This window comes from Mustela putorius, unplaced genomic scaffold, assembly GCF_011764305.1.
Source record: "Mustela putorius furo isolate JIRA1106 unplaced genomic scaffold, ASM1176430v1.1 tig00000127_pilon_pilon_pilon, whole genome shotgun sequence".
NCBI classification, from domain to species: domain Eukaryota; kingdom Metazoa; phylum Chordata; class Mammalia; order Carnivora; family Mustelidae; genus Mustela; species Mustela putorius.
This window is the reverse complement of record NW_025421288.1, coordinates 2,201,569-2,216,595: the sequence shown is the minus strand read 5'-3', so window position 1 is coordinate 2,216,595 and position 15,027 is coordinate 2,201,569. Positions and strand designations below refer to the sequence as shown.

The following is a 15,027-nucleotide window of genomic DNA, read 5'->3' as shown; positions in this document are numbered from 1 at the left end:
CTGGGATCAAGCCCCAAAGCAGGAATCATGCTCAGCAGGAAGTCTGCTTCCCTTTTTCCCTTTAAGCCTCCTCCTGCTCGTGTTCTCTTTCCATCTCTCTCAAATGAATTAAAAAAAAAAAAAAAACTTAAAAAAATACAGTAGGCTGGAAAATAAACCCTAGAAAGAACATCTGGTAAGTAGATAAATAATCTTAGTTTGGAACATTTTTTGTGGGCTTATTATATAATATTTTCATATCTTTTCTCTGAAAATATTGTGGATCATGAGAAAAAATAAACGATAATAAAAGGGTTTTGGTTTTGTTGCATAACGTTCTTTCCAGTGCTTATTCCTTCTGACTTGTCCTCGAGACCCTCAGAGTCCCCAGTCATACAGATTCAATCACACACACACAAAGGTACACATATACACATTAGATCTTTATACTTAAAAATAATCCAAATACTTTTTGGAAATATAGTTACATTAAACCAGAGCAAACAGACCTATGAATAAATAACCAGTCAGAGGAAATTCTGTGGAATGGGAAGAATGATTCCCCTGGTATTTCAGAGTTTTTCATTGCTCCAAAAATAAAATTATTAGTTATACATACATATATATATATATATATATATATAATGTATATGTATATGTATATGTATATGTATATGTATATATATGTTCTAAGAGTTGAAACATCCAAAGAAGATCCTGGCATCCACAGACAGACACTACTGCCTCTATGTGTGTTCTTGGATTTTGCCTTGACACTGGGGCAGGAATAACAAAGTCAATCAAACTCTGGAAGCAATCCAATCATTCCGCTGAGAAAACACAAGTGTTTGGGCAGAGAGAAATGTCCAGACAAATGGGAACCAAAACACGAAGCTGAGATTGGATTAAATATTTTCAGGTTCCTCTAGAAAATGTTTTTCATGCATCTCCTTTTCATGTTATTTACTAAGATGATTTGTGTTTCCTTATTTATTTATTTATTTATTTGACAGAGATCACAAGAAGGCAGAGAGAAAGGGGGAAGCAGGTTCCCCACTGAGCCAGGAGTCTGATGTGGGGCTTGATCCCAGGACCCTGAGATCATGACCTGAGCCGAAGACAGAGGCTTAACCTGCTGAGCCACCCAGGCACCCCGATGATTTGCCGTTTCCATTCATTTCCGTGATTTGTGTCACAGGGTTTTTTGATTGAAGTTTTAGCTCTTATTTTTCTTTTGTTCATGTTTTTCTTGTGTACATAAGAAAGACCTGGATCTGATAAATAGTGACTTGCCTACTAATTGCTGGCATTTTATGATTCAGTTCCTTTTTGGACTTTTTTTTTTAATGGATCAACATGTAGAAGAGCAGTGAGTATATTTTAAATACATTGAGTAACTGATTTCACTTTATATTTACTAATTTATTTTTATATCCAATATGAAGTCATGAGAGTTAAAGACAGAGAATCATTTTAAATCCCTTTTATTATGCAAACTTATTGATGTGTGATTAATTTCTAAATACAACTTGAGTTCACTTAGGGGAAGATGATATCATGAGCAAAACTTGGTCTTAAAATTGTGGATTTTTTTTTTTAAGATTTTATTTATTTGACACACAGAGATCACAAGTAGGCAGAGAGACAGGCAGAGAGAGAGACATGGGGAAGCAGGCTCCTCGCAGAGCAGAGAGCTCAGTGTGGAGCTCGATCCCAGGACCCTGGGATCATGACCTGAGCCAAAGGCAGAGGCTTTAACCCACTGAGGCACCCTGGTGCCCCTAAAATCATGGACTTTAACAACTCCTTTGCTATATAGAATATACCTCATGTGTTCTAGCCAACAAACCTGAATTTTCTAATACAAAATTATTAAAATTTTCTTTTTCCATCACAATTTACAGCTTATGTAACATTGTCTTAACTGTACATATAACCAATATTGTGCCTGTAAGCTTGTCCTTACCATCTCAAAGTCTGTAAAACTATGTTTTAAAGTTATTTTTGAATGATTAAATTAATATTTCTTTCTAGTTATTATTAAACTCTTAAGTTCCGATTTTGGTCACTCAGGATCATGATACCAGCTGAACAAGTACACTTTGAAATGGTTTCTTCCCTATCCTATGTAGGTCTAGCTGGCTCCTTGTTTTGTTAAAAAGATGTTGAGCCCTGTTGTTTGACACCAAGTTCTTCTCATGGCCTGTTTCATCTCTGTATTTCTCAGCATATAGATTAAAGGATTGAACATAGGAAGCAATGATGGTGTAAAACAGAGCAAATATTTTAAATTCAGAGAAAGTGGTTGGAGGTCAAAGACTGAAGGCCCAAAAAATAAAGCTATCACAGTGATATGAGACCCACAGGTAGAGAGGGCTTTGCGTCTTCCTTCAGCTGAGTGATGCCTTAAACTGAATAACATAATAATATAAGAAAAAAACCTGCAAATGTCACTAAGGTAACCAGTCCTGAATTGACAACCATAAGGACACCAGTGATGTAGGTATTGGTACAGGCCACCTTTAGCAAAGGAAAAATATCACAAAAGTAGTGATCAATCTCATTAGGACCACAGAAGGGCAACCTGATTACCATAAGAAATTGAGGAAAGGAGTGGACAGCCCCACCAGCCCACGAAGCCAAGACTAGGAGATGGCATCTTGTCCTGTTCATGATAAGCAGGTAGTGGAGAGGTTTGCAGATGGCAGCGTAGCGATCAAAGGCCATACTGTAAGGATTAAAACTTCAATCATTCCAAAGAAGTGCATTATAAAGACCTGTAACATGCAACTACCATAGGAGATGGTTTTTCTTTCCACTAGCAGGTCAGCAATACATTTAGGTGCAATGTTAGAGGTATAGCAGATGTCCACAGAGGATAAGTGGCTGAGGAAGTAGTACATGGGTTGGTGCAAAAGAGGACTGCATTGAATGGAGACAAGGATCAGAAGGTTTCCTGCCAACAGGACAACATAATATAATAAGAAGAGCACAAAGCAAAATATTTGCATGTTCTGGTCATACGAAAGTCCCAAGAGAATGAATTCTGAGACATTCCTCTGGCTCTCCATGTATTTCAGACTGGCATAGATTGTAAACAGAGGGGTTAAATATCTGAAAAGAAAAAACAAAATAGGAATCTGCATAAAAAAATTAGCAGCATGGCAACAATACTATAAATTTTACCAAAAAGCAAATTCATATCATTGAGTACATATTATTTATTCCTGATACCTAGATTTATGCTTCTTTTTTATTTCTCTTATTTTAGAAATCTATTGTAAATTATTCTATAACTGGAAAATGATGTAATTTTCAGCATTACAATCCAAGATGATGGATATCAAATGTTAGATTTATGTTAAAGCAATAAGTTTATTATTATTAGTTGCATTAATTAGATAACTAAAGGACTATAATTTACATAGTTAAAAATTTTGCACATTTTAAAATGTACATGTTTATGCATAGGTGAAACTCTTTTCTTTCAAGATGATCTGGACAAATTCTCTTTTATTTGGGAATGTATCCTCAGGAATGAAAATTTATTAAAATTATATCAGTTTGTGGAGTGCCAGGGTCCCTCAGTTGGTTAAGTGTCCTACTCTTGATGTTGTCTCAGGTCATGATCTCAGGGTCGTGAGATAGAGCCCTGTATTAGGCTCTCTGTTGGGTGTGGAGCTGCTTAAGATTCTCTCCATCTTCCTCTGCCTCTGCCCCCACATCTCTCTATCTCTATCTCTCTATAAATAAATAAATAAATAAATAAATAAAAGGTTATCTTCCTTGCCCTTTGGACAATCCGTATCAATTGCATAATTTGAACTAAAATACTGGGGCACCTGGGTGGCTCAGTGGGTTAAGCCTGTGCCTTTGGTTCAAGTCATGATCTCAGGGTCCTGGGATCGAGTCCCGCATTCGGCTCTCTTCTTGGCATGGAGCCTGCTTCCTCTGGTCTCTCTCTGCCTGCCTTTCTGCCTATTTATGATCTCACTCTGTCAAATAAAGAAAATCTTGAAAAAAATAAAAATAAAAATAAAAAAAACTAAAATACTATCAGGCACATTAAAAAAGATTCAATTGTAAAAAAATAAAGAGCCAATTTTTTCATTTCTCCTATTTACCTTTTACAAGCTAAATTGTTTTAAATTAATCTAAATTTGTGATTGCAAGTGCAAGATGAAATATGTAAAGAATTATATTTACACTGTTTATATTTCATGACTTTACTTAGGAACTTCAGTATTTTATACGTGATCTAGGGAATAAAATTCAACAAAGAATATGATAAAGAATGTAGCTCAAAGAGAGAGTTGTTTCAACACTCAGCAACTAGATTTTACATCAGTGAATGGATCAAAGATTCATAAATTTGCATCTTTCGCAGAATCTTGAATCTTTCTCTTGAAAGAAAGAGGGTTGGATAGACAGTATATACTCTGGGAGCTCTTTTAACCAACACTGAGGAATTAAATGTCACTCAATGAGATGCAGACACTACAGCACAGCATTTCTCTTTATCTAACCTGATGTAACTACCATTTCTGGCCACCCTGCGTGAATATTTTAAAACACACAATGCTACTATAGCAAAGGTATTTAGAAGTCATCAAATCCACCAAAACTCAAACCCTATGATTTTAAGATCATTTTAGATAACTGGTGTAGCATTTTTGAATAATATATACTATAAGAAACTGATTCTGTTTTATCATTCAACTTTAACTTCATCAAAAAGAAAAAGAGTCTGTTTCTACTATGACTTTGGTACCTCTATCAGGCTTCCTAACCTCTCTCTTGTTTTTAATAAAGCAAACACAATTATCAGTTCACTGTGTTCAATAGTGAATGGTACTTAAATAGATGTTAATAATTTTATGATTCTTGGATCAATTTTCTCCTTACCTGATTACAGCCAGTGCTGATTCCTAATTTAGGAGATGGCATACCATTTACAGAGAGATGTGTTTGCCTAAAACAAATTGACTCAAAATTAATTGGTAGATAAACAACTTAAGTGGACGTCACTTATATATCCAAACCCTGGGTTTCCAATAAAAGAGATGCAGATCAAGATAATCTAGGTAATTTAGCATCAATATGTAATAATCATGTGGAAGACAGATCTCTTCATTCCCACTCAGTCCAGAGAGCTTCAGTAGATGCTTGTGAGCAGTGCAAGATGATGGGGTGTCCTGCAGACCAGCAGTGAGAAGATACATTTTGAATTATCCCAATTATTAAAAAAAAAAGTGTACAAGGTAACAGATTACTGATCACCTAATCTACTTTTATGAATATCTTGAGGGATATATTTTGCAGTTAATATAAATATGTGGTCAAGCATTCGTGATTCCAAATCATTTTGAAATAATTTTTCATCAGTTATAGCAATGTGCCTTCCTTCTGGTAGGATTCTGACTCATTTTCTAGATTATCACCAATGTTTCACCCATAACAGTTCTTAAACTCTCATCCTGATATCTGAGTGGGAAATACTATTATAATTACTGCTGTTAGCTGAAGTAAAAGGGATATGTGAATGAAGTCCACATTGAAACATGAAATATATCCTTGGCCATATTTTCTCAGTTTGTCAAGTAACTGATATCATAAGTAATGAAAGGAAGAAATTTATGCATTTTCTAGTTGGAATCATGGACCACAAAAGATATAGAAACATGGAGAAGTATAATAACTGAACGGTGAACTGTTTTGCTTCAAGTTGTTTTTTGATAGCAGCAAGGATCTAAATATAAAAGGAAAACAATTCACCTAATTACTTCCAGTGGTCAGAGGTTTGATATTAAGGAAAATATGTCCTTATATATGTTTTATTCCCCTTTAATTATGACTATTTAGAATAGATGTATAAAGGTTAAAATCTGAATAATCTGACCAGTGTTCTATGAGAAGTCAATAATCCAGCATAAGCATAGACAATACCCATTTTTCTCATTAACTTTGTTTAATATCTTCCTTTCCTATACACCAATAATTTTTAATAAGAGCTCAGTAAACAAAATTAACTGTCTCCCTTTCCAGACCATTTATGAATGTTGAGATTATTGCTAACAGCTTAAACTTCATTGTCCACATTTATAGAATCCATAAATTATTACATAATTCAGACTATATTGAAGAATATCAAAAATAATATGGAATGCCCTAGTGTTGTACATAGTTCAAAGCCACATATTAGCTTCCTTTTACTTTTTCAAGTAAGCAGTCTCTGAGATTGCCATGTACACATCTATAACCAATCCAATGTGGAAACAAACAAACAAACAAACAAAAACCCACAAAATGTCACAACATATATTAATGGGGTTGACCATGATAAATTTAAGTTTGGAGCAATCTGTTAGTAAAAAGAAATAAAAATCAACCTAAAAAAAACGTTTTTCTGACTCAAATATTTTTGTTCTCATGTAGAATTCCGCTCATGAATAATGCACATTAAGATGATAGTTAGTGAAATTATTTTGCAGTAATCAAATTAACTTATGCTGCTAGAGAAAATATGGTTTAAGGATGAAATTAAGTTTAATAAATTTAATAGCATATAACCAACCCAAAGCACAGTTGGTGGAGCATTCTCCAATGAAAGTGCAATGGTTAATTCACTGATCATTAGATTTCAGTGGCTCTAAGATTGCTTTAGGTGAAATTAGGAGGGCTCCCTCCTAAGGTACTCACTCTGATGATTCTTCTCCAGTATCTAAAGATAAAATAAAATGCAGAGATTTACAAAGCAATTATTCAAGCATATTTAGGTTAATTCTCCAAAATTATTTTGAGAATCTCAACATGTCTTAGAACATTTAATATATTTGCAAGTGGAGTAGAACTTAAATATCCATCGAACCATCAGGGATGTAAGAAGTAGATTTTAAGAGAGAAAGAAAGAGAAAGGAAAAAAAAAAGGAAGGAAGGAAAGAATGAAGGAAAAAATTTAGTATTTTGAAATTCTTGCAAAAACAAATACACATTTTAAGTTCTAGGAGTCACTTATTTTATGCCAATCGCTGAAGGAAAGTTGATTCAGAAGAGCAGAATATAACATATGACAATATAAGCATTAATAGGTCTTTGAAACTCTAAGGAAATATATTCCTGGAGGCATTTCTGAACATATCTTCACCAAAATCCTCTGTGTTGCTCTCCATGGTATTGACTCGGGTACCTGTGGGCAATTTCTGGATATAACTTTACTGTTTTTCTTTGTGTTGGCTTGTGTCAAGCACTTTCACAGAAGGCTTTATAATGCTCTAGTCAGAAAGAGCAATTCAGAAACTCTGCCTGACTTGCATTCATCTTGCTTTCTGAATTAAAATAATACAGTGTGGAATAGCATTAGGGTAGTGCTGGTTAAGAACGACTTCACTGAAAACAAAAACATACATTTATTTGGGCAATTAAAATACCTATTTGAGAGATACAGATCCAAGTAGAAACCTAAATTTTGTTTCCAAGAAATCAAAGAGAAGCAGAGTTATACAGGTGAAAGGCTAGGTGTCTAATTGTCATTCAGGTCCTCTATGTAAAACAGAGATTGGCATTATGGTTACTTGGATTGGTTGGGGTAATATGCAAATGAGAGTTTAAAGCACCTCTAGAAGTAAAGGATGCAATGATTCAGGTGTCAAGGCAAGGAGGTAGTGAAGTCCAGGCTGGAGCTGGCAGCTCTCTGAAAGATTCAGAAATCATCATGGGTTCTCTAATGGGGCCCTGCATAAATTCTTCCTCACTTATGAACTCCTGATCCTATAAAGAAAAAGAAAAAAAAAAAACTCTCTTAAATAGGCTTGCTTGCTCCATTTTGGAAATTCCTTTTATATTAGCCTCAAAAAACTCTGAAATGGGAAAATACAAAAAAAAAACAAACACATGCAATACAGTTCAATACACATCATTATCTAGAGTAACCATTATGGATAGATTAGAAATATCAATAAAATAGTGACCCGCATCATTCCCTGCATATTTTCAGATCACAATGCTCTAAAGCTAGAACTCAACCACAAAAGGAAGTTTGAAAAGAACCCAAATACATGGAGACTAAACAGCATCCTTCTAAAGAATGAATGGGTCAACCGGGAAATTAAAGAAGAATTGAAAAAAATCATGGAAACAAATGATAATGAAAATACAACGGTTCAAAATCTGTGGGACACAACAAAGGCAGTCCTGAGAGGAAAATATATAGTGGTACAAGCCTTTCTCAAGAAACAAGAAAGGTCTCAGGTACACAACCTAACCCTACATCTAAAGGAGCTGGAGAAAGAACAAGAAAGAAACCCTAAGCCCAGCAGGAGAAGAGAAATCATAAAGATCAGAGCAGAAATCAATGAAATAGAAACCAAAAAAACAATAGAACAAATCAACGAAAGTAGGAGCTGGTTCTTTGAAAGAATTAATAAAATTGATAAACCCCTGTTCTGACTTATACAAAAGAAAAGAGAAAGGACCCAAATAAATAAAATCATGAATGAAAGAGGAGAGATCACAACTAACACCAAAGAAATACAAACTATTATAAGAACATACTATGAGAAACTCTATGCCAATAAATTTGACAATCTGGAAGAAATGGATGCATTCCTAGAAAAATATAAACTACCACAACTGAACAAGGAAGAAATAGAAAGGCTGAACAGCCCCATAACCAGTAAGGAGATTGAAACGGTCATTAAAAATCTCCAAACAAACAAAAGCCCAGGGCCAGACGGCTTCCCAGGGTAATTCAACCAAACATTTAAAGAAGAACTAATTTCTATTCTCCTGAAACTGTTCCAAACAATAGAAATGGAAGGAAAACTTCCAAACTCATTTTATGAGGCCAGCATCACCTTGATCCCAAAACCAGACAAGGATCCCACCAAAAAAGAGAGCTATAGACCAATATCTTTGATGAACACAGATGCGAAAATACTCAACAAAATACTAGCCAATAGGATTCAACAGTACATTAAAAAGATTATTCACCATGACCAAGTGGGATTTATTCCAGGGCTGCAAGGTTGGTTCAACATCTGCAAATCAGTCAATGTGATACATCAATAAAAGAAAGAACAAGAACCATATGATACTCTCAATAGATGCTGAAAAAGCATTTGACAAAGTACAGCATCCCTTCCTGATCAAAACTCTTCAAAGTGTAGGGATAGAGGGCACATACCTCAATATCATCAAAGCAATCTATGAAAAACCCAACGCAAATATCATTCTCAATGGAGAAAAACTGAAAGCTTTTCCGCTAAGGTCAGGAACACGGCAGGGATATCCATTATCACCACTGCTATTCAACATAGTACTAGAGGTCCTAGCCTCAGCAATCAGACAACAAAAGGAAATTAAAGGTATCCTAATCGGCAAAGAAGAAGTCAAATTATCACTCTTCGCAGATGATCTGATACTATATGTGGAAAACCCAAAAGACTCCACTCCAAAACTGCTAGAACTTATACAGGAATTCAGTAAAGTGTCAGGATATAAAATCAATGCACAGAAATCAGTTGCATTTCTCTACACCAACAGCAAGACAGAAGAAAGAGAAATTAAGGAGTCCATCCCATTTACAATTGCACCCAATACCATAAGATACCTAGGAATAAGCCTAACCAAAGAGACACAGAATCTATACTCAGAAAACTATAAAGTACTCATGAAAGAAATTGAGGAAGACACAAATAAATGGAAAAATGTTCCATGCTCCTGAATTGGAAGAATAAATATTGTGAAAATGTCTATGCTACCTAAAGCAATCTACACATTTAATGCAATTCCTATCAAAGTACCATCCATCTTTTTCAAAGAAATGGAACAAATAATTCTAAAATTTATATGGAACCAGAAAAGACCTCGAATAGTCAAAGGGATATTGAAAAAGAAAGCTAACGTTGGTGGCATCACAATTCCAGACTTCAAGCTCTATTACAAAGCTGTCATCATCAAGACAGCTTGGTACTGGCACAAAAACACACACATAGATCAATGGAACAGAATAGAGAGCCCAGAAATAGACCCTCAACTCTATGGTCAACTAATCTTCGACAAAGCAGGAAAGAATGTCCAGTGGAAAAAAGACAGCCTCTTCAATAAATGGTGCTGGGAAAATTGGACAGCCACATGCAGAAAAATGAAATTGGACCATTTCCTTACACCACACACAAAAATAGACTCAAAATGGATGAAGGACCTCAATGTGCGAAAGGAATCCATCAAAATCCTTGAGGAGAACACAGGCAGCAACCTCTTCGACCTCAGCCGCAGCAACATCTTCCTAGGAACAACGCCAAAGGCAAGGGAAGCAAGGGCAAAAATGAACTATTGGGATTTCATCAAGATCAAAAGCTTTTGCACAGCAAAGGAAACAGTTAACAAAATCAAAAGACAACTGACAGAATGGGAGAAGATATTTGCAAACGACATATCAGATAAAGGACTAGTGTCCAGAATCTATAAAGAACTTAGCAAACTCGACACCCAAAGAACAAATTATCCAATCAAGAAATGGGCAGAGGACATCAACAGACATTTCTGCAAAGACGACTTCCAGATGGCCAACAGACACATGAAAAAGTGCTCCATATCACTCGGCATCAGGGAAATACAAATCAAAACCACAATGCGATATCACCTCACACCAGTCAGAATGGCTAAAACAAACAAGTCAGGAAATGACAGATGCTGGCGAGGATGCGGAGAAAGGGGAACCCTCCTACACTGTTGGTGGGTATGCAAGCTGGTGCAGCCACTCTGGAAAACAGCATGGAGGTTCCTCAAAATGTTGAAAATAGAACTGCCCTATGACCCAGCAATTGCACTATTGGGTATTTACCCTAAAGATACAAACGTAGTGATCCAAAGGGGCACGTGCACCCGAATGTTTATAGCAGCATTGTCCACAATAGCCAAACTATAGAAAGAACCTAGATGTCCATCAACAGATGAATGGATCAAGAAGATGTGGTATATATACACAATGGAATACTATGCAGCCATCAAAAGAAATGAAATCTTGCCATTTGCGACAACATGGATGGAACTAGAGTGTATCATGCTTAGCGAAATAAGTCAAGCAGAGAAAGACAACTATCGTATGATCTCCCTGATATGAGGAAGTGGTGATGCAACATGGGGGCTTAAGTGGGTACTAGAAGAATAAATGAAACAAGATGGAATTGGGAGGGAGACAAACCATAAGTGACTCTTAATCTCACAAAACAAACTGAGGGTTGCTGGGGGGAGGGGGTTTGTGAGAAGGGGGTGGGATTATGGACATTGTGGAGGGTATGTGCTTTGGTGAGTGCTGTGAAGTGTGTAAACCTGGTGATTCACAGACCTGTACCCCTGGGGATAAAAATATATGTTTATAAAAAATAAAAAATTAAATAAAAAAAAAAGAGAAAAAAAAATAGCGACCCACTATCAAGTGGAGTTATTTATTGCTATGGACTAACAGTGATGAAATAGATGACTGAGGAATGGAGGACAGAAGTAAATAAAGATAAAAGAATAAACAATCCATTCTTCATACACATGCAAGGTAAAAATGTTATATCATTAAGTGAGAATATAAGAAACTATGAGGAGAAATCAGCACTCAATGCCCAGCAATTCTGTTTACCATTTGTCCTGGCCCAAAGTAAGTTCAATTGTACAGGTTATTTTGTTCACCAGAAATGTACACATTGATATTCAGGGAACAATTTTTCCATCATATACAAACCATATATAAAAAATTTCCTTGGGATGCCGGTGGCTCAGTGGGTTGGACCTCTGGCTTTGGCTCAGGTCATGATCTCAAGGTCCTGGGATCAAGCCCCATGTAGGACTCTCTGCTCAGTTGGGAGCCTGCTTCCCCCTCTCTCTGCCTACCTGTGATTTCTCCGTTAACTAAATAAATAAAATCTTAAAAAAAAATCCTTTATACATGTTAAACTTAAGGAGATCAAATTTTACTGAATCTTATCAGATACAAAATAATAATAATAATAATAATAAACAATTTATCCAGAGATTATTTTGTGTTTTAAGTTTATTGTATCATTGCATCTCCTAATAGTGCATCCTGTGAGTTAAGTAATGTTAGTTCTCTGGTTCTAATAAAAACACGGTCCCCTAGAAGTTAAAAAGATTTGCCCAAAGAGCTACTAAATAAGAATAAGGAAAAGAACTGTGTGCCTTCTATGAGTGAAAGGAGCTGGTTTTTATATGTTTACTACTTGCCTCCAGCTTGGACAGTGTAGTAACTCTGAGTAAATAAGAGAGTCTAGTACTTCAGAATGATGGATATCAGAACTCAGTGTTTTACTGTTTGTCCATTTCAACATAACACATGCTTTTGACCAAGCTTCACTCAGACCTTGTTTCAATACACAGGAGATAGTTGGTCATAAGTCTACCAATAACACACACAAACATATAAGCATACTCCTTAGAGATGTGTACAAGTACCTCATGTATCACCTCAATCCCTGCATTTGTCTCAGTTCATATTAACTCACTCTTCTGAGAATTGATTTTGGTATATTTTTCTTCTTTTCTAATTCCCTTCTAAAACCATTTGTTTTATGGGTCGTATGAGCTTACTTCCAAAACTGAGATTTCATGTATTTTTGAAGGCATTAGGTATTGTTTTATAGGTTGGAAAGTGAATTCTAGAGAGAACAACTTACAAGTGGATAACTAATCTAGGTTCAATATATTTTTGATGGGCTTACTATATAATAGTTTTATATTTTTTGCCAAAAAATATTACATATTCTTGAGAAAAGAAATCAAATCAGAAAAGATTTTGGTTCTGTTGTGTAGCATTCTTTCTGATGGGTTGAGTATTTCCTCTGACCCATCCTGAAGGTCCTCAAAACATCACATACCACAGACACAGAAAGACAAAAACGATCACACATATAAGGTAGAAATATTACAATTCTATACTTTTAAAAATAATCCATATATTTTTTGGAAAATTAATAGTTTAAACCAGGTCAAACCAAACTATACTAGACAGACTTAATTTCCTATGAAAGAGGCAGAATGTTTTCCCTTGATATTCCATAGGTTTCATAGACCCATGAAGAAAAAACAAAACAAAACAAAACAAAATATAATTAGTTAGGTTTCTGAAAAGTTTAAGAGCAGAAATACTAAAAGAAACTTTCCTGACATTAAAGACAAGCATTATCTCATTTATGGTTTTACCTAGACTTCTTCTTGGCTGTGGGGCAGAAGTAATTCAGTTGAGAAAACTATGTGTGGAAACAATACAATCATTATGCTGAGAAAAGGCAAGTGCTTTGGCAGAGAGAAATGTCTTCCCAAATGGGAACCAAAACACAGAGCTGACTTGATTATGTGATTAAAAAGACAAGGGATAACTGAAAATTAAAATAGTAGCACCTCCAAATGCAGAAAATAAGTAAAAAGACCCAATAGGTGTCTGAGATTCAGCCAGTTTTCATTCATTCCCTGATAGCTACATGAAATGTATGTTGAATTTTTAAACTTTCTGATATTACATATTTTATTACATATTTTATTAATTAATGATAGTTCATAGTGTAACGGGAAGTTCTGGGTAGTGAGAACAAACAATAAAGTCATTTATTAAATTAATTCATTAATTGTTTATTTATTAATTTGTGTGGGTTCATTGCTGGAAAATGGATAAAAGAAAAATGAAGATATAGTTCATCTTCGGCTGAGTTGACTCAAACCAGGAAAACATAAGAAAAAATACTAATATGGGGCAGATGATTAATTTAAAAGGAGTAAATGTACAGTTTCATAACAACAAAAGAACAGAGAAAAATCAGAAATACTTCTGGTCTATCTGTGAATTGGCAAAAACTTCTGGAAAAAGAAAATATCAGGCTTGTGACTTACATTTAAGACATGAACTCAAGGGCACCGGGGTGGCTCAGTGGGTTAAGCCTCTGCCTTTGGCTCAGGTCATGATCCCAGGGTCTGGGATCGAGCCCCACATCGGGCTCTCTGCTCAGCTGGGAGCCTTCTTTCTCCTCTCTCTCTGCCTGCCTCTCTGCCTACTTGTGATCTCTGTCTGTCAAATAAATAATTAAAATCTTAAAAAAAGAAAAAAAAAGACATGAACTCTAACGCAGAGTGGGGGCAGCATTATAAGCAGGAAAGATAGAAGAAACATATAGCTGATAGACTTTAGAGTATGTTTGAAGAATGTGGAGTTGGGTGTAGTTGGTTGAAAGCATCCTAGCAAAGGGAAAAAAAAAAAAGAAGAAAGGTAAAGAAAGAGGAAAGATATATAACGTGTTTCCAGTAGCCATATGTCCTAGCAAAATCTTCACATGTGTTAGCCAAAGTACTGCTACAACTTTATACAGAACAATATTATGCATTTCGTAGACATTTGAAAAATGAGAATGCATATATAATTAAAGCAAATTGCCAAGACCCAAAGATGAAAATGTACCCGAGTCAGCAATCACCCAGCTCTCCCTGACCTCCCAACCTGTCATTGTAATGCCATAATTTCTACCAATGTAATGCCTTCTGAGATTAGCAAATTTGGCCAGGACGAATTTTGATAAGCAAGAGAGAAGTTTGGATTTTATTCAAGAAAAATAGGGTTCCATCTATATTTTTGGAAAGGGCTGTGCTATGTGTTTTAGAAAATCATTTCTAGCATTCCTCAAACCCATTCAACCACATCTGCCACTAGTTGGAAACTTTAGCATGCAGATTGCAATCTGAACTATAGTAACTTTCTTCTTTGACTCTTAAAATGTTAGAGATCATTTAGTCCAACTCCCCAAGAAAGCTATATATCTTCTACAACATCTCAAATAATAAATGCGCTGGGAACACAGGATGAGAAGTAAAGTAAATATCATCTTTACCTGAATTTTTTTTTTTAAAGATTTTATTTATTTATTTGACATAGAAAAACCAGGGCGGGGAGTGGCAGAGGGAGAAGCAGGTTCCCTGCTAGGTAGAAAGCCCTATGCAGGGCTTGGTCCCATGATCCTGATCATGACCTGAGCCACATGAACCACCAAGGTGCCC

The 15,027-nt window shown here is 35.5% G+C and overlaps 1 pseudogene; it reads right to left on the bottom strand.

The window, feature by feature from the left end:
* Positions 1-2,113: 2,113 nt before the first annotated feature.
* Positions 2,114-3,050, bottom strand: LOC123388215 (annotated as a pseudogene).
* Between the last annotated feature and the right edge of the window lie 11,977 nt (positions 3,051-15,027).